Raw genomic sequence first — 21030 nt, forward strand, 5'->3', positions numbered from 1 at the left:
TGCGCGACAGATTAAGATGGCAACCGGGGCGAGGACGCCAACCTGTCGCGTAGGTACTAATGGGTACGTGCAGTTTACAGAAAAACTTCAGAATCAATACATAGGTACCAATTGCGATTCAATTAGGTATTTAAATTCAAGCAGGGTATCACTAAAACCCTTTCAAGAAATGAACACCACATATAAGAATATGGAGCGAACTTAACTCAGAATACACAAGCATTCTCAGTAAATTAAGCAATTTGAATCTTATTCTTGACTGAACTTAAATGATGTGACTTTAGGGTTTAAATTCAAATGACGTGTGTTTGAATAAAGGCATAAAAGCCTGAAAGCATCCTGAAGGAGAGTGCAAATCCTCCAGCAAGAGACATCGCAATATAACCGCTAGTTATTGTTCTCGTTTGACTTGTAAAGTTGTGTTTGTTAATGTGTTGCATTGTAGAATAGAATATTACATTAGAGCTCGTTAGGCTTTGAATCCATTTGAGTAGCCTGAAACTAAACAGCTTCGATCAGATGCAATTTCGATTGGTATCGAATTGATTCGGTTGCTAAACTCTGTTTAGTTTTTCTACCTATGTACACCGAAATCTCCGAGATTTCTGAACCGATTTGCGTTATTTTTAAAAATTGATAGAGATACTTTGCGATTTAGTTCCAAAAAAAAATTGGATTCCAACTTCTCAGTACTGACGCTGCAGGGGACCTGACCACCAAAGTCAATGGGATTTCGAAACTGTAGATTATTATAATTGATATAAGAGGTATCAATACCAAGTAAAGATTTTATCGTTAACCTCGAGAACCCAACTCCTCAACTCTGATACTGTAAGGAATTGCATTCCTAAATCCTGGTGATCCCATAGGGTTTTTAAAGGATCATCCGTATCAAGGTTTTTACGAAGTTTGGTAAGAGATACCTTGCATCCCAGGGACGGGCTGCTACGGATAGGCTACTTTTGTCCTGGAAAATCAAAAGTTCCCATGGGATTTTTAAAACCTAAATTTAGGCGGACGAAGCTGCAGGCATCTAGTCTATATCTATACTAATATTATAAAGAGAAAACCTTTGTATTTTTGTATTTTTGTATGTTTGTATTGAATAGGCTCAAAAACTACTGGACCGATTTCAAAATTTCTTTTACCATTACTTAGACGGATTCTTCCGAATCCGTATAGGCTATATTTTATCCCGGAAAATAGATAGGATTTTTCGTGGTAGTGTCTACCCGTGCAAAGCCGGGGCGGGTCGCTAGTACCTAATAAATAAAAAGAAAAGCTGACTGACTGGCTGTGCACTGCTCAAACTACCGGATGGGTCAGGCTGAAATTTGACATGCAGATAGCCTATTATTACGTAGGCATCCGCTAAGAAAGGATTCTTGAAAATTCAGCCCCTAAGGGGTAAAATAGGGTTTAAAATTTGTGTAGTCCATACGAGCGGAGTCACCGGAATAACCTAGTTATAAATAAGAATTCGTATTACGTATAATTGATTTTACTTTTTGGCATTTGACTTCGGCCAATGAATCGGAAACCGTAATCAGGGAAACCCTCTTTCTACTGTAGGCATACATAATTATATAAAGTATTTTGTAATAATAAAGTTGTGGGTTGGTTAGCTTACGATTGCTTTATATTGGAATTTAAATTAAAAGATTAATTGAATTTTTTATGCTTCGCGTAGCAGAAATAGGCGAAAACATTACAACGTTTGATCTGATATGAGTATAATAAGGACCGAAACATACATTTATTGCGTTTGGCTTAGGTGTGTGTACCTATTAAATGTGATTTTTAAATCCTTGCAAATGAACTCGCATTATCTAGTAATTAATATTTTAAAAAACAGTTTGGCACAAGCTCCCTAATTTAATACAACTGTTACGGTAATTAGCATTCTAGATTCAGATGAACACGCTATACTAATGACCTAGTGTTTACTTGGTGCATACATAATATCACCGTTAATACAATGCTACCAGAAATATATCAAATACCGCTAAACAGGTTTGTACATGGGTAACATAATTAAAAAACTTAATATGGCTTAGTGGTTGAAATATCGGTCTCCTGTTTGGAGGCTCCGAGGCTCGATTCCCGGCACGTTCTTACCTCTAACTTTTCGGTTTTATGTACTTTTAAAGCAATTAAACGTCCCTTGTTTTAAAAGGGACGAAATCATTGTGATGATACCTGCATGATTGCGAGTCCTTCATTATTTTCTCGAAGGTCTGTGAAGTCCAATCCGCACTTGGCCAGCGTGGTGAACTGTGACGTAATATTGTATACATGGCATAATATTGTATATCAAGTCCTTGAAAAGAGCAACCGCAGAGTTTCTCGCTGGTTCTTCTCGGTAGGAAAGGCATTCCGAACCAGTGGTAGATGCATTTGACGATTCAACAGTTGAATAAAAATATATTTATTTTTATTTATTGATGACTAAATCTCTTCTCACTCTTAGAGGAGATCCGTGTTCAGTAGTTGGCCGGTAATGGGTTGTTTACGATGATCATGATGAGATAGTGTCTCTAGAAGTTTTTATTATTTAAAGTCTTCCGTGCAAACATTATGAAAACTATTGCTAGATAAACATTTCTGCTCTGGTTTTCTTCTGGGTAAATATATTTGCAATCGATTATACAACTGCTGCCTTCCATAAAAAACTCTTTTCATCAAATGCTCGATATTCCAAGGAATAAATACAGAAACCTCTTTAAATATAATTGTAGACACTCTCAGACACTCGAGAGGGTCTTTGAGAAAATATAGGGTGAGCACAAAGTGGAGTGACGTGTACAAAAGATCTGAGGTTTTAATTCAAGTGCAACCGCCATTGTAAGCCATAACGATAAAAAATATTTTAATATTAAACAGCCAGCGTTCTTGACCTAAGATATTTAGGCTTCGTTTACACGAGAGCTTTTTAACGTCCGTTAAAAAAGCATCCTAATAGAACAAACTTACTACTCCACTTAATAAACAATACTTATTGTAGGTATTAATATACTTACCTCTGAAAATACAAAATAAATTGAAAACAGTAAAAGACCATTTGGTAATTTATTTGTGAAAATATTTTGGTAATCAAAAATATTTCATTAAACACAACGAAGCAAGAAATATTGTACAGAATTCATTTAAGTCAAATGTAATTCATTACTCGTTTCGAAATAAAAGAGACTAATGCATTCATTTCTGAAAAATCGCCTCTCGTCTTATCTCCTTTTAACATTCACTTAAATAAAGGTCGTCCGTATTTCAAAGACGAAAAGAGCACCTTTAGCGTTTTAGGCTTTTATTGGCCTTAAAACGTGGGTTATGAAAATTTATAAAACGAAATATTTACGTTTCCCAACGAGTTACTATAGAAATTACCAGCACCCCTGTACAATTAGAGATATGCAATGAGTTCTCGCAGTTTTTTATTGACAAAGCCCTGTAAAGAGATATTATATTTTAAGCTCAGTGACGACAACATTTTCTCACAATTTTTGTTACCTTTTGTGTATGCTAACTCCACGAAAAAGTGTTGTCGAACTGATTATACTTAGGCTGCAATATGTTTGTACTTACATCCTCAACAAACTAGCTCAAATTGTAACAAGACGTGTGTTCAGTGCTATAAATTACGCGTATAAAATTCAAAAGATGTTTTTATTGTGGAAAAAAAAGAATGCCCTTTCTCAAAGCATTGCCCTATTCTGTCTAGAAAGATCACTGAACTCCATCAATTTATGACAAGATTCAACAGAAAAATAAACATAATAGAATAGAAACAGCAGGAATAAAGGGGCATTCACATTTGACTGTGACGAACAAGCCGATGCTAGGACAATGATTTATTTATCATCGATCTCTATATTTTATATACCTAGTAAAGGTCTTTTTAAGAGTGCCTTCTATGATTTACCGTGTTTATCTGTCTTACTCATCTATCTATATATTCCACCACTTAGGCCTCTAGCTTCAACTAATTTAGCAGAACTGGAAACTTCTATTATAATATAATGAGGTATGGAGTGGAGACGTGGACACTGACATTTGGCCTCCTCCACAAATTACGTGGTCAGTCAGCTCGCTATCAGCCGCTATGGAGCGAGGTATATTGATTATTTTCTCTTATATCTTATAAAAATCCAAAACAATCAAATGTTTAGAAGAACAAGTAACCGATTTAGCTCAAAGACTTTACCAAGCAGTCGCAGACCGAAGGCCTAGCGATAAGCGCAGTGTATGACCACCTCCAGCCCATTGGAGGCATGACCTGAAGAAGGTGGTGGAAAACGAGTGGATAGGAAAGGCGGTGAACCGTGTTTCATAGTACACTCTTTAATGTATGTCCATCAGTGGACACATACTTCCTTTCCTAAAGGAACTTTACTTTTCCTAAAGGAAAAAAAAGAATAAGCATCCAAGAATTTGACCGTATCGGGGCCTGAAATTTGGGCTAGATTTGACATGATCTAATATGAAAGATCTCTAAGATGAATTGGGCAGACAGGCCTGTTAGGTTTATAATTGGGTCCACCCATTTTCATCTGATGCTAAATTACGGAGCGATAATTCAATTTGGTCTTCTGACATCTGCTTTCTGCAAATCCTCGGGAGATTGTACGTGACAATAGATTTTGTGTGCTACATTTTTTTGTATTTTTTTATTTTAAATTATTATTGTGATTTATTCGAATATTGTCATGAATATACATATATGGTAAATCATGGTGCTGATTGTCATTTCGTTGAAATTAGTAACCAATTTTTCGGTTTAAGTACTTCTAATTGGCCGATTAAATTAAAATTTTGCTGACACGTTTTGATTGTTACGTGGGTTGGATGATAAATATAATTTTTCAAATTCAAAATATTTTATTTAATTAAACATTTACAAGTGCTTTTGAATCGTCAAAATAATCTACCACTGGTTCGGAATGCCGTTCCTACCGAGAAGAACCAGCAAGAAACTCGGCGGTTGCTCTTTTCAAGTATTCAATTAACAATAATATGCCATTAGATTGCCGTACCTAATGGTACGGCAACCTCAAGCTCAACTTTCTCTAATGATGGAGGTGGACAGTGAAATTCTCTCATGGCATGTAGCCGGACAGTCTTTGGAGTCATTTGTTTTTAACCCCCGACCAAAATAGAGGGGTGTTATAAGTTTGACCTGTGTATGTGTGTATCTGTGTATCTGTCTGTGGCATCGTAGCTCCTAAACTAATGAACCGATTTTAATTTAGTTTTTTTTTTGTTTGAAAGGTGGCTTGATTAAGAGTGTTCTTAGCTATAATTCAAGAAAATCGGTTCAGCCTTTTTAAGATAAGAAAGATAGATAAATTTATTTGGCTCAGAAACAAATGTAACATAAACGTAACAAAACACAATTAGTTATAATAATAAACATTACTGCATGTGCACCTGTTTCCTGAACTAGTAAAAACTGTGTCTCGGAAAACAGGGCTTCCAAAACGGAGAATACAAAACAAAGTAAAGCACAAAGTAAAATAAAGATTTTTTGTATACAAATTTGTATTTTAAAAATAATAATTATGTAGAATAGTAATGTAAAACAGTAGTGTGCGTGTGTGTGTGTGTGTGTGTGTGTGTGTGTGTGTGTGTGTGTGTGTGTGTGTGTGTGTGTGTGTGTGTGTGTGTGTGTGTGTGTGTGTGTGTGTGTGTGTGTGTGTGTGTGTGTGTGTGTGTGTGTGTGTGTGTGTGTGTGTGTGTGTCTGTGTGTGTGTGTGTGTCTGTGTGTGTGTGTGTGTGTGTGTGTGTGTGTGTGTGTCTGTGTGTGTGTGTGTGTCTGTGTGTGTGTGTGTCTGTGTGTGTGTGTGTGTGTGTGTGTGTGTGTGTGTGTGTGTGTGTGTGTGTGTGTGTGTGTGTGTGTGTGTGTGTGTGTGTGTGTGTGTGTGTGTGAAAGTAAAAGTTATCAGCTCTTTTCTAGTTACTGCAACCTTCACTTGTCGGGGGTGTTATAAATTTTTAATTTACACTTGTCATTAGTACTTTCAGAAAATATTATATGACACAACACAAGCTTGGTGATAGAGATGCAAGGCGTCTACTGGCACTCCCTAAAGACTTATGGTAGAAAAAGATATTTATCAGGCTTTTTTGTTTTATTAAAATTGTACGTTTTTTACCACGATTTCACCCGTGTAGAATTCCTGTGAGCGTAGTTGCGGGAATATATTTGTATAATATATAAAATGAGCAAAATGAACAGAATGTAGCTGCATAACGAATAAATTATACAAATACACAAGGGATTTAGTTTATCTCAGTAATTATGGCCTGATTATTTATTAGCGTAACTAGCATAGCGTTTTATTGTACGCGTCCAACACTGCAATTTTTCAATTGCAAATTTAAATTTAATAAAGTTTCTCTTAAATTTTTTTATATTACTTATTTCTTATTTAAAACAGTAGGTATCAAGTCTGGTTTCTGGTTTAAGACATTTATTGTTCTAAAAAGGAATTTCTAGACAACAGGCTGGATTGCTGTCATGGTCGAGTGACCTGCGCTTCCTGACTCTTCCACCGTTGGCAGAGAAGTTTGTGTGATTTGACGCCACCCAGTGGGTCCCACAGCGAAAGTATGTATTGTACTTCCGGTATTCGATCGTCCACTCTTGGCTGGTGTATGTATGCCAGAAGCTGGTGTATGAGTCCAGATATTATGAGCCAAAGAAGATGCTGCCTTACTGGAAGTGGTACGATATACTCTGATAACTCGGATCTCCATGACCTACTGTTGGTTCTCTAAATAGCAAGGGTTGATTTATTGAATATGACTGCCGTAACGAGAATTAGTTTGTATATTTGTAAATTCAACGCAGGATTTCTTAAGAGAGCGGACGTCTTTAAAACGTCTGTTATTAAATTTTTAGAATTCATTTTAGGCCTACGCGGTATGAATTTCTAATGAGAAGATGATAGTATTTAGCGGTCTTTAGCCTTTTAAACTTAATTTATATTTTATATCTTTATATCCATCCTCAGCCATTATGTCATCCACCGGAGAATACAAAAATAGACTATGTATCTAATATTCATACTCGCTGATTCGCCCTAGCTTAGCTCGAGTGGAATTTTTGAAAATCAGTAAAGCGGTGGAATTTTCAAAAAATCCCAAAACATGTACATCTTCACGTTTGGCTGAAAGCTAAGATATCAATCGTCATGTATATAACTCGTAAAATGACACTGTCATACAAACTTTTATCCCATATTTAACTTTTTTGGGCGTAGTAATTCATATAATATGAAATATGAACATTTCGTTCTTTTTTCACCAACAATCTAAATACGTGCCAATTTCATGGAAGAACTTGAAAAATGATTGACTTTCGTACAAACTTACATCCAAATTTTAAGCCCCTTAGGGATGACATTTTCAAAAAGTGAGTAAAATGAACCTACTGATAAAATTCAATCAATCAGTTAAGACAAGTCATTAATGTGTATAACCAGATAATGTGTTATACATAATATTATGTTAGGTATATATTACGCTCTCAGATCTGAATATCTGGTGAAAAATGTATATCACAACTATGTTCATAATATGTTATCTATGCGATTACACCAGGCAAGCAGGGATTGCAACTTTGTTTCATACTAGGTAAGAGTAAAAAACACATTATTAATTTCATGGTTATACACCTGTTGTTATGCTTTGAGATGTTCACTATATGCCCTGTAAAAACTTGTCTCGCCTAGCGTCGTATTTTACAAACACAAACTTCTAAACTTTTACTTGCGTAGATGTTTCTGTGGAACGTACAAACTTACGCTTCATTTGGAAGAAAATAAACTTTAGAATAAACTGTTCGGTGCTACAAAGCTTTCTGCTTTAGTTACCTACGTGTTGTTCAATTCAAAAGAAAAGTTTCCAAAAAAAGTTCACTTTACTGTATTTTATTGTATCGTTGCAGAAACGCTGAATTGTTTATAAAAATTAAATTAAAAATTTAAAAAACCCCCGACACTTAAACCTCTAAAAAGTAAAAAAATAATAGGTAAATATGTATGGGCCCTTTAAGAATAGTATAAATAGTAAAGTTTTATCCAAGCGCTCGTTGCGCCAGGGGACCGCTACCTATGATAAACTATGAAAGTCATCTGTTGTAGAAAGAATAGTCTTTAGCGGTCCCCCGACGCAACGAACGCTTGGATAAAAACTTTACTATTTATACTATTCTTAAAGGGCCCATACATATTTACCTATTATTTTTTTACTTTTTAGAGGTTTAAGTGTCGGGGGTTTTTTAAATTTTTAATTTAATTTTTATTTCACGCTTTTTAAACTTTATTCATAAATTACCGTTTATTTGTGCCATTCTAAAACCCAATTTCTATAATAATATAAATCCAATAAGGCAGCTAATATCTCTTCAAAAGTAACATCAATGTTATGTTAATTATACGTTCCATGAAATATTTTTGACCGAACATCACTAAATCAAGAATTATCTGAATGACTCACATAGTTTAACACGACCAAAACGAAATATCTGTTTCTAACATGTCGTTGCTTTAAAAATGTACCCATTTTACGTAGTCGTATAATAGTTCGCTTTTCAAGATATACCTACGATTAAATTGAAATCGACTTTCACCCGATGAAATAAGGAATAAAGTGGCTTGTATTTCATTTTGTTTGTTATTGCATGTCAAATTTTTATTTGACATAACTTTCAAAAACCGGTCAAGTGCGAATCTGCCTCACACATGAAGAGTTCCGTACAAGTTTTTTTTTATGTAATGACAATTCAGTTGTCGGATTTTTCTCTTTACTTGGGTCACAGGAGTAGAGTGCTTGGGCTATAAGATATTGCTACCTGCCTTTCATGATTCTACGTAAACGGGAAGTACCCAATTTATAAGTTTTGATTCTCTTGAAAGATGACACACAGACAGACAACGAAGTGGTGAAGGAAAACACCGTCAGAAAACCTGCATGCTTGAGAGTTGGCCATAATGCTCCCTCAAAGGTGCGTGAGGTGTGCCAATACGTGCTTGGCCAGTGTGGTAGCTTCTCATTCTGAGAGGAGACGTGCTCAGTAGTGAGCCGGCGATGGGTTGATCCTGATGATGATGAATTTTAAACGTATTTTGTCAAAGTAAATAAGCTGAGTTCAAGCAGATAAAATAAAAAGAAGGTGCGCCTAATGCATCATCCAAACCTGCGCGACAAAGCGACTACGATGCGGGAACCTCAGCCGCGCGGAGGGTCATCGCCTCCTACGATATTTAATGGTGCCATGCACACCTACGCGACTACAACAGTCGAGGCTACATCTTTTTTTTCTACAGATACCTACTGAACCCTAAAAATTGTTTGACTATGGCTTGGGTTTGGGTTGATTGTTCGTGGCCTTTGGTTGACTGTTGGATATTATAATTGAATTGATGTTTTCTCGCTTTAACTGTGATTATAATATTTTATAAATTAGAAACTCCGCGCCTACGATCCAAAGTATCGGAGTTTTCCAAAACATTATTTTCAAATAAATAATTATGTATCTAGGCAACGTCCATCTTGACAACTTGACATTTGCCAATTGACATAATATTATGAACCTCTGTTACAATCATAAATTTAGTATGAAGCGAAAAATCTTAGGTCTATGGTTACAATAGTGAAAGATCCCAGGGCCACCAGCCGTCACGTATTTTCTGACGAACGAAATGTGGACGATTGAGTAGTGTTACTATGTACTAAGAACGCATGCCTACAGACCTGCTAGCTTGCTTAGACGGCCAATTTTCAGGTATCAGGTAATCAAGGTACATAAAAACATTACTTACCTCGCGTAAATTCTCCAATTTTTTTAATTTTTAGCAGATTTTTTTTAATATTAATAATTAATTGACATAAGTGAACTATAAGAGAGTGAGAGAGAAGTCAATATATCCTAATACATGTCTTACTCAGTCTCATGCGCGTAGATAATGATGCCCTCGCGCTCAAACCCACAGAGGCATTAAAATTGAATTTAGTGGATGATTGGCCCTCTGGATCGGTCTGTCTTCTTGTAAAAGGTTTTAAAATAGTTGTCTGGTGGACATATATAAAAATGGAGCATCAGAATTTACATGCAGTTAAGTAATTACTTATTTTGGGAGCTTTAAAGCATCTGCAAAGCAATACGGCCGACGCGGGAAGTGTCTGGGAGTATTGGCGACATATTTTTAAGGATATTGCCTAAAATATACGTAAAAATCAGTTCGGAGAATTTACGTGAGGTAAGTAATGTTTTTATGTACCTTGATTATCAGATACCAGAAAATTGGCCGTCTAAGCAAGCTAGCACGTAGGCTAGGCATGCTTTCTTAGTACTTACTAACACTACTCAATCGTACATATTTCCTGTGTCAGAAAATACGTAACCTCTGGTGGTCCTGGAATAAAAGTAATAAGAAAACCAGAAAAGAGCTGATAACTTCCAAACGGCTGAACCATTTTTTTTGGATTATAGCTAAGAACACTCTCGATCAAGCCACCTTTCAAACAAAAAAAACTAAATTAAAATCGGTTTATTCGTTTAGGCGCTACGAGGCCACAGACAGATACACAGATACACAGATACACAGATACACAGATACACAGATACACAGATACACAGATACACAGATACACAGATACACACGTCAAACTTATAACACCCCTCTTTTTGGGTCGGGGGTTAAAAATAGGCACTTCAATACCACTCCCGCATATTTTGAACAAATTTTATAAAAAAAATGTGGACTTTTATTGCAATGCTACCCAAATTTTCATGAAATCTAAACTGATTTTAGTAATTCCATTTTATTTAAAAGGATGTGATCATATACAAAACTTCGAAAATGAGGAATGGATCACCGCAGTACATTATTTTTATGACTACAAGTGTAAATTAAAAATTTATAACACCCCCGACAAGACGTGAAGGTTACAGTAACTAGAAGAGCTGTTAACTTTCAAACGGCTAAACCGATTTTCTTGGATTATAGGTAAGAACACTATCGATCAAGCCACCTTTCAAACAAAAAAACTAAATTAAAATCGGTTCATTAGTTTAGGAGCTATGATGCCACAGACAGATACATAGATACACAGATACACACGTCAAACTTATAATACCCCTTTTTTTTGGGTCGGGGGTTAAAAAACAACTAAATACTTTGGGTTGGCTAAATACAAACTATGAGACAAAGTTTCAATCTATCTTAGTCTATGTATCCACTAACTACCTGCTTCTTTTGTTAGGCTAGATTTTTTAGTATACAAAAAAAAAGTGAACCCACTCGCGCGAGAGCGACTCAGCTATAGTGTATTAGAAAAATACTCTTGTTTTTGTTTTTTGCTTAAGAAAACTTTCACACAAGATTTAGTAGTACACACACCTGCAATAAAATATACCGCCACATCGTTCCCGTAACAGGAAACTTGGAAAGTAAAAACTCACCGACAAGTTTGTAAAGAACTCCCGCACAGGTAATCCTAAGGGTTGCCCCCATCGCAGACGGTTGACAAATAATATATTTTTTAGTAAAAAAAAAACCGGCCAAGCGCGAGTCAGACTCGCGCACTGAGGGTTCCATACCCAGGTATTTTTCCGACATTTAGCACGATAAATCAAAAACATAAAAATAAATAAAAATCTGTTTTAGAATGTACAGGTAAAGCCATTTTATATGATACCCCACTTGATGTAGTCATCTTACTTTGAAAATTGAAACACGTTTTAGTTTTTTTTTAATGATGCAACCACAAATTCGCAGTTTCCAGATTTATTCCTGTACTTGTGCTATAAGTCCTACCTACCTGCCAAATTTCGTGATTCTAGGTCAACGGGAAGTACCCTATAGGTTTCTTGACAGACACGACGGACAGACGGACAGACAGGCAGACAGACAGACAGACAACGAAGTGATCCTATAAGGGTTTCGTTTTTCCTTTTGAGGTACGGAAGCCTAAAAGTGAGCAAACGAGTAGGCGGGTCACCTGGTGTTAAGTGATTACCGCCGCCTATGAACATTTGCAGTACCAGAGGTATCGCCAATGCGTTGCCGGCGTTTCAGGAATTTTTTGGTCTGCCCCTTGAATGGAAAGCTGAGCTGTACACTCACTGAGCTGTAGGTATAGACATTATTACGAGCAAGTACCAATATTTTATTATTTGTTTGTGGCATTTTCTTTCAGAAGAAACTTATTTTCTTTAAGGAAGAATCCTTAAGTTGGTGTAAAAAAAAGACACCGCTTCTCACCATTTTAAGACGATTGTTCTCGGTTAAAAATCTGTCGTATTCAATAAGCGGCCGTCTGCGTTATCTCTTTCTTGTTGTCCCAGGATTTAAACTTCACTAGTTTCGCGAGGTAAAGCCCGATAGATCGGTATCTGGAGATGTCTCAGATAGGTATCTCGAAATCCTTTCAGCCAGTAAAAGGATTGGTAAAGGTGGAATTGTGTTGTATTTTGTGCTACTTTAGCTACGTCGTTTTTAAATAGGCAGGGATTTAATATTGTCTCTATAAAAAACCACGATATAATAATAAATAATAATTGAAACTAACCATTATAATCCTTAGCTATCAATATTATAACATGATTATAACATGTCTTCATGGCGGTAAATACAAAAACGTTTACAGCCTGGTTTTTAATAATATTTATAATATGTGTAACAATCTAAAAGCACCATCCTCTAAACAGCTTCCTGTGTCAAATTTACAAAATTTGTAGTACTCGATAAGAGAAATTTATAATGTACATAAATATAAACATGAAATTCCCCCGTGAACGGTAGTTTTGCAGTAAAACTAAATAGCTCACTTCATCATACGAATTTTAAGGAAAAGACACACACAACGTGCGACGGCAGTTGAAGCACGCTCGTAACGTGCCCAATGCGGCTTCTAAGAGCTTGTTCACACAGGCTGCGTAAGCGTTGCGTCAGCGTTGCGTAAGCGTAGACGTAGCGCGTACCATTGCATTGTAATGTATGGAACTATATGAGACATGTCAAACCGCTTGCGTGGTGAGAACGTTCACGTAGACGTAATGCGTGCAGTTACGTCTACGGGTTCACGCACATCACTACGCACGTGTCACAAGTGCGTGATGAATACGCAATCAGTGTGAATCGGCGGTAAAGGAGTACACACATTTGCAAGTTGAGCCCTAACATTTATTTTCGTTCTTGTCTTGCAAGTTGCAATCGCATAGTGACGAGGTTATGTGCGATATGTCGATATTATTAACAGCAATGCAGCGCCATGGCGAATTTCTATATCCAGGGTAAAATCTGCATTACGAAGAAATACATGAAGACTCAAGGTGCTCAAATTACATAGCAGTGCGTCGCGCCGCTTGTCATTAACGTCACCCAACATGTTGCACCATCACCGCGCGGTTGCCAGACTAGACTGGAAATAAATGTGAGAACAGTCTGGTTAGCATGATATTTTACGTATTTTCACCAACGTTGAAACATAGCAAAGTTTCAAACGAAGCATTCAAGGGCCATTTTCCTTTGACGCTAAAGCATATCGATACTCAAATTTTATCAACGTTGGTTATGTAAAATCTTATACTAAGCCTAAGATAGGTAGCTTACGTCCCGCTCGCCATTCATTGCGCCTTCTGTTAGGTATATTTGAATACACCTGTAAGAGCACAAGTTTCGTATGACGGTCCATTTAGTTTTCATCACGCTTTGTATGGATTCGCCTTAACAACTAAACTGCTCTCTACATCATACGGATTTACGTTGCTCGATGGCGCCTAACAGCCTAAAGAGCCTTTTAAGTTTGACCCAGATATCTTTTGCGGACGCTATAAGGAGAGTATCGGTCAATAAATAGTTAGGAATAACTAGTGTTTATATTTTGTGACAAAATATTTAAAAACCTTTTCACACACCTTTCAGAACCTGGAGTACTCTCAGGCATGCAGGTTTCCTTACGATGTTTTTCTCCATCGATAAAACAAGCGATATATTTTTTTTTACTGATGTAACCAAAAATATACAGTTTTCAGATTTATTCCTTTACTTGTGCTATAAGAGCTACCTATCTGTCAAATTTCATGATTCTAGATCCATGGGAACTACCCTATAGGTTTTCTTTGACAAAGACGACCGACAGACTGACGGACGGACGGACAGACAGACAGACAGACAACAAAGTGATCCTATAAGGGTTCCGTTTTTCCTTTTGAGGTACGGAACCCTAAAAGTTAGACGTGTACGCCCGGAATCGAGCCTCGACCTCTGGAATAGAAACTTCTAGACTGCTCTTTATTATTAGCTTCCAGGAAGGTTGATTAGATAAATTATATTATTATCTCAGGAAAAATTTTTTGTTTGGATAAACGGAGCAGTAAAAATGTCTCTTCTTTGGAATTCGAATATTGTTCATAACTTAATTAACTACCAATTTGGCTAACATAAATTTTAACAAAATACCTATCTATTTTAGCAATCTACAAATACACAAGCAAGATGTAGCTTTATGTAGGCAAGCAAAGAAATTCCGTAGTATAAAAACGCTACGCTTCTCTAACAGACTGAAACGAATGGGGTAAAACGCCGTAAAATTGGATGACAAACCGCGAGGTCTGGCTGTGAATTTTGTAACCCTTATATTTAACTCTCAAAATCAGTGATACAGAGCACGGCCTAAGCTCTCTAGGGAATGTGATGAAGGTTAAAATGGAGATCGAGTATTCGATTTAGAAAAAAAAAAGAAAAATTTTAACAAAAATAGAACTTTTAATAAGGATAGTAATCAGAATAGCTCAACGGCTTATGAAACAGAACTGGCAAACGAAAGGAGAATAACTAATTGATCAGCTTAAATCTGTTTCTTGAAACTTGAGATTTTGGTTGTATGTTCTGTCTATAAATGAGTCCCCCACTAAGAATTCCCCGATAGTTAGTAGACGTATATAATATACTCAGTTATGTGATATGAAATACATCCCCTTGTGGCAAGTTACTCAATCATTTTAAATGTAGCGGAGTGCTCATTAAACCCAAACCTCCTTGCAAGATGTGCCACTTTCCTTAATTATACGTCAACAATGAGCCATAAATCGTTCCCTAAATGTAAAACTCTCTCAAATAATGTTAATTAAGTGCAAAAATGACAGCTTGGGCAAATTAACAGTACTTAAGTAGTTGTATAAAGAGCACTGAAGTTTCATTAATGATCTTACATCGTTGGCTAAAGGCTCATACAGCGCTACGAACCTTAATACAAGTTGAAATTACGTCCATATTATATTACTCTGGGAAATTTATGAAGGTACCGAGTTTTATTATGGCGCTAACCCTTTGGGACATGTCTTGCATGGCGATGAAGTCAAAGCTTATAGAGTTTTCGATACATAAACTGGTAATGTTTCACTTAATTTCAAAATACTTTTGCTTGCGTTCGGCTAGAGCTAATATGTACTGAAGCCATAACATTGGTTAGTCAAATGAACGTAAAGAGATTCAGAGCTTTGTGTGAAAAAAAATTAAGCAATTACCATTCTGTTTGTACAGGAACAGGAAGATTCTTTAATTAATACGCCAACAGCGGTCAACGCTAATTGGACTGGAGTTTCAACTTCCACTTTAGGGTGACTACACACGTACGTACAAGCTTGTCAAGCATAAATAAGTTAATCTATGGCCACACCTGTGCGTAATGAACACGGGAGGCCGGAGTGCCCACGACGCGAATCTATACGTGCACGACTGTTGTAGCCGGGTAGGCGTGAATGACGCCAAAAAATCGCCACGCGCGCGGTTCACGTTCCCGGCCGCTTTGTAGTTGCTTTGGTTGCACAGGTTTGGATGATGCTTTATCATTTTATGTAAGCATGTCTATCGCCGTTGTAGTATTTTTTCCTATTTGATTTAAAATAAAACATCCGTTTATTTTTAAAATGGAAAGCAAATTTACGTCTCATAAAAGTATGGGTAATATGATAAGCGTTCTAACACTGTTCTAACGTTACAATTTTTTTTAATTTAATACTATAATACATATTAAACTTCATTTTATTTAGTCTTCATTCCCATTCCATTCCATCAGCCTGTATGCGCCGCTGCTGGGCATAGGCTTTTCTAAGAGCGCGCCACCAAACACCGCGCCGCCTTCCTCATCCACCCGCTTCCCGCCACCTTCTTCAGGCCATCAGTCATCATTAATTAGCCTACCTGAGTTAAATAAAGTAAACACAAAATTCTAGTCTTTCGCCTGAGCAGCGTCAGATTTCAATTGAACAGTGGGCGACGTTTATTAGCTTTAAGCTTTGTTAATTTTAGTTTTAAAATGAAAAAGAAAATAAATGCAGTAGGTACTTGTTCATACCATCTACCAACATTTATGCTGCTCACACAAAGTTATACAGATGCTCGAGCATGCTTGCATATATTAATTGCCCATGAAGGCTTGTTAACCTTGTAGTTATGTATGTAGTCATCTTAATGAGTATTCCATAGTGGACGTTTTTCGACGAATCCATTATATTGTTTGTGTAAAAATAAAATTCAAAAAGCGCTTCCAAGTATTTAAAACCAAACTAAAAGCGTGATGCATAAAATTGGTCTCGCAATGAATAATGATTTACATTTTATTGCAATTACTAGTTACAGTTATTTGTCATCATCTTATCAGCCTGCAGTGCTATTGAGTAGCACCAGCTCCTGTCCTTAGCCTTTCTCATCCAGCCACTTCCCGCCACCCTCTTTATGTTAGTTTATAACTAGCTGATGCCCGCGACTTCGTTCGCGTGGATATGGGTTTTTAAGAGGGGGGCTTTCCCTCACTCGCTCCATACAAACGTAGTTCGTCTCTCATTGGAATACTAAACAATCATACTCAATGGAATTTTGTAGAAACGTTCCGGGAACTAATATCTATGCCTGTGGTTTTTCAGATTTCCGTTAAAATATTCGGTTTCAAAGTTACGCGGTCTTAAAATTCACATACAAATTTTTGAGCCCCTGTAATTTTAAAACTAAATATTTTTATAAAAATCTAAAACACCACAGTCACAGATATTAGTTTCTAGAATATGTCTGCAAAATTTCATGGACTTTGGTTGCTTAATATTCGAATAAAATTGGTGCTACGATTGTATGGAGTAAGTGACGGAGAGAGCCCTGTTAAAATCCCATGGAAACTCATTGAACCTCTGACCTCCCGAATAGGAAGCGAATGTCTTAACCATTTCGCTATCACAGTTGAACAACGAAAATGATTGTATAGAATTAATTCGAAAAATCCAATAAAAGCAGCATCGGGAACGGTTTTAATCATTGTTTTAATGAAATTTTCCAATTGATATGTTGGAAAGGGAAACAAACGTGTGGTTTGGTTTCAATTTGGTGTAAATAACATGTAGTTTTGGTCAAGAGCTATAAATAATTCATGTCTTCCATTAATGAAATAAGTAGTTTTTCACATTAAAATTAAATTACTAGGAATAAATAAAAAAATAGGAATATATTACTTAGTTACAGTAATGAAATGAAATGAAATGAAATGAAAATTTAGTAAAAACAGTGAACTAAAAGTTTTACTAAAGGCAGCTCAAGTAAGTATAGATGTTGGGTCAGATTTTGACCTTAGGTACTTACACAACATCACGAAATAAATTTATTGTATGTGCCATTTAACATATTAAGTCCAGACTCTACGATCTGTTCGGTAAGTAGATTCTACTGAGAAGATCTGGCAAGAAACTCACAGTAGCTCTTTTTTCTAAAAAACAAAATGTTACAATATTTAAAACGTTTTTGTTGTCCTCAATGAAGCATCAGTTTTGGACTTTATTGAGTGAGCGTATCACCAAAACTCGTCATCTTATATATTCTTCGAAATGAAGTTTGGTCGGTTTGGAAGTTTGACTTTGACTTTGACTTTGGTCATAATGTGAAAAGCTTCTCTATCTAAAGCTGCCTCTTTTAGCTTCGGACAACTAAGCTCTACCCACCTCTTTATTTCGCCCAACTCCTTGCATCTTTGGCGACCGTAAGCTTTTTGGAGTAACCCTAATTTGCCTCAAGTCGAGGATGCTTGGGTGTGCTCTAACACCTTCGATTGTCAAATGTTAATATTGATTTTCAATAATATAAAAATAACTTTTTGATGCCATTAAAAATCATAGTCACTTTTTTTACGCTCTTTCAAACTATCTTTATCTACGTTGCGATATTCACAAAAAAAAACATTCTACCTTCGTTTTTTTGCGAATCGCATATGAAAAAATAAAACCTTAGCTTTGATTAGCTGAATTTATGAACCAATATAAACAATTAAATGTTGAGGTTGTTTAGTTAATAAATTCCACCCGTAAGATTTGCAATCACTGGTCTTAGTTTATCTTATGAATTAAAATTCAGGGATTCCCAAAAAACGTTATTTTCTTCAGCAAGGGATTATCGCTGTTAAAATGACAAAACCGTTAATTATTCAAAGGGTCGAGTCGAGACGACATTCATTAATCCTTTCAAAGGTCACGATGAAAAGAAAATTTGAAGAGTAGGCAATTAGGTATAAGATTACTAATTAATCCTTTCAATTTTGAATGAAAAGAACAAAAACCACAATTTAAAATCGGTCCCAAAATCAAATTGACCAGGATCTGATCTTAATTTTATGTTTTGACTAAAAACATTAAGAAAGCACGAGTAGCTAAGTCATCTGATCTGCATTGATCTATTAGATAATTATACATATTAAATAAGATAAATATAAAATCAATAACAATCAGTCTCAGAACTATAACACACACACACACGCATGCACACCAATTTAGAAAACTTATTTTACTTTTTGCTTTATTGTTTCTTTTCCATGATGATTTACATGAAAAATTTTGGATTTAAATTTTCGTCTGCTTTTATCATATTAAAAGTTTGATGAAATAATATTATATGTATTATAGTAACATAACCACCCAACTATCTTGAGTACCATCTAACAATATTACGATGTAAATTAGTTTGTAAATCTGAACAGAATCTCAAACTTGGGATAGATCACGATGCAGCTCTACCTATTAACAATTTAAATGAACTTGTAATGAATTAATACAATCTATGTTTGCAGAATTTAATCACAGACAAAAAATTGTAAAAAATTGTGTTTTGCGTGATATGTACAGTAATCATCAGAATAACTTTTATGGCGCCTTTAAGTTTTAAAGTTTAAAGGTGTCTGGCAGTAAGTTGCCACATGACGTGATTTCTAATACTAATCCGAAAAAAAAAAAAAATTGACCTTGTACTTTGACGTAAGATTTTTACACCTTTATTATCTGTTATTTCCCAAAACTACCATGATCCAAAATTCATAGTAGCTGATCGATATTCCCTGTGTTGGGGACAATACGCAGAGCTTTAAGCAAAATTTTCAGCTTTTTTTAAATTAACGAAGGTCTGGCACGCTCTGGCTGTTAGTCCAAAATATTTACACAATTGTTATAATACACAACATAATAAACATTTGAAAAGTTGATTTATTAAAATCATCCAACTTTTCGCTTTAGGGCATAGCGCCTTCGGCAATGTTACTAGATCCATTCCGTGTTTGTATTTAAAATACACATTTCATTTAGCTACAAAACGTTTTATTTTTAGGCCGGATAACTCAATCGAAAAATTCCATTTACATCTGTAAAAGTGGATTTTTCGCTGGAAATTCGGTTATTTGGTAGGTACCATGGTACCGTGTTAATTTACATTGACCTGACTAAATAAATAAGTTGAATGGTTCATTGGACTGTCACAGCCACACTCGAGAGAAAAAAGGAATTTGAGATAGAGAGATGAAAGTTTAATATTTCAAGAGGCAAGCTTTTATTATATTTTATACAACAAGAACCATACACTCGATTTACAATTTAAAAATGAATGGATTTTTAAAACTGCAATATTCGATTGAAAAGGCGAATATTCCAATTCAACAAACCGGGCAATGTGATAAATACACACGCAAAATATTTACACTCTTTCAATCTCAGTTTTCAATCATTCACGCTAGGTATAATTTTCGATTTAGGCCTGCATAAGCTGTTAATAATATACAATATTACTTAGTAGTAAACAAGATATACAATTAAAAAATATTATTAAATAACAATTGATAAATAACACATGTCATAACTTACATGGACCTAGAAAACTCGTAAAATTCTGCACAGAGGTGCCCTTTGTAATATATAGTATCTATAAGGATAAGCTTGATTTAATAAAAATTCTCTTGGTGTGGTCCCCAATAAAACATATTTCAAACACTCAAAATATTTTAGTTTACTATTATCTTTATCTGGTCAGTTTATGAACGGAACAGAAATACAATTGAAGTCAATTCAGCTAAGCGTTTCACGGCAAATACAGCATTACATTGTCCACATCCTCTTTGCGATTTCTTTTAGAAAATAGTCAATGAAAGCAATTCTTTTCATGAGTTGACCTGAACAGTTTAGGAAGAATATCCAGGATTTTTTATTTTATTTAGTAAAACCAACAAAAAGTAAGACCGTGAAATATTCAAATACACTACGGTATGGTTGCCAATTACAGGTGCACTTATGAATATCCTAACATACATACCCAACGCAGTTTTTTTTTTTTAATTCCTCAGCTCTTTATCCTCTATCGTTGCATTTCACATTATTTAATTACTTAATAGAAGTTAACTATATTATTATTACTTATCTTATTACAAAATATAATTTACTAAAAAAAAAATAGGTTTAAGTTTAGATTAAGTATATTACAATATTAATATTATAAGTAATAGTTGTTAAGGTTGTTGCAATGTAAATAGCAACAGATAAGATAGTTGTATTAATAAAAAAAAAAACCAACGCAGTTATATAGAAGCAACAGAGATCTATAGTACAAACTGGTCTCAATCAAGGCTTTTTTTTTATCCCCCGACCCAAAAAGAGGGGTGTTATAAGTTAGACGTGTGTATCTGTGTATCTGTCTGTGGCATCCTAGCTCCTAAACTAATGAACCGATTTTA

General features: G+C 35.5%; 1 long non-coding RNA gene across 1 annotated transcript; it reads right to left on the bottom strand.

Moving 5' to 3' along the window:
• Positions 1–910: 910 nt before the first annotated feature.
• On the bottom strand, positions 911–19763 carry LOC123868852. Its single transcript, XR_006796741.1, has 3 exons — positions 19751–19763; positions 9754–9760; positions 911–1033 (listed from the first exon to the last, which is right to left on the bottom strand). It is a non-coding gene; the product is annotated as an uncharacterized LOC123868852 (long non-coding RNA).
• Between the last annotated feature and the right edge of the window lie 1267 nt (positions 19764–21030).

The sequence above is a fragment of the Maniola jurtina genome, chromosome 10, assembly GCF_905333055.1.
Source record: "Maniola jurtina chromosome 10, ilManJurt1.1, whole genome shotgun sequence".
Taxonomy (NCBI): domain Eukaryota; kingdom Metazoa; phylum Arthropoda; class Insecta; order Lepidoptera; family Nymphalidae; genus Maniola; species Maniola jurtina.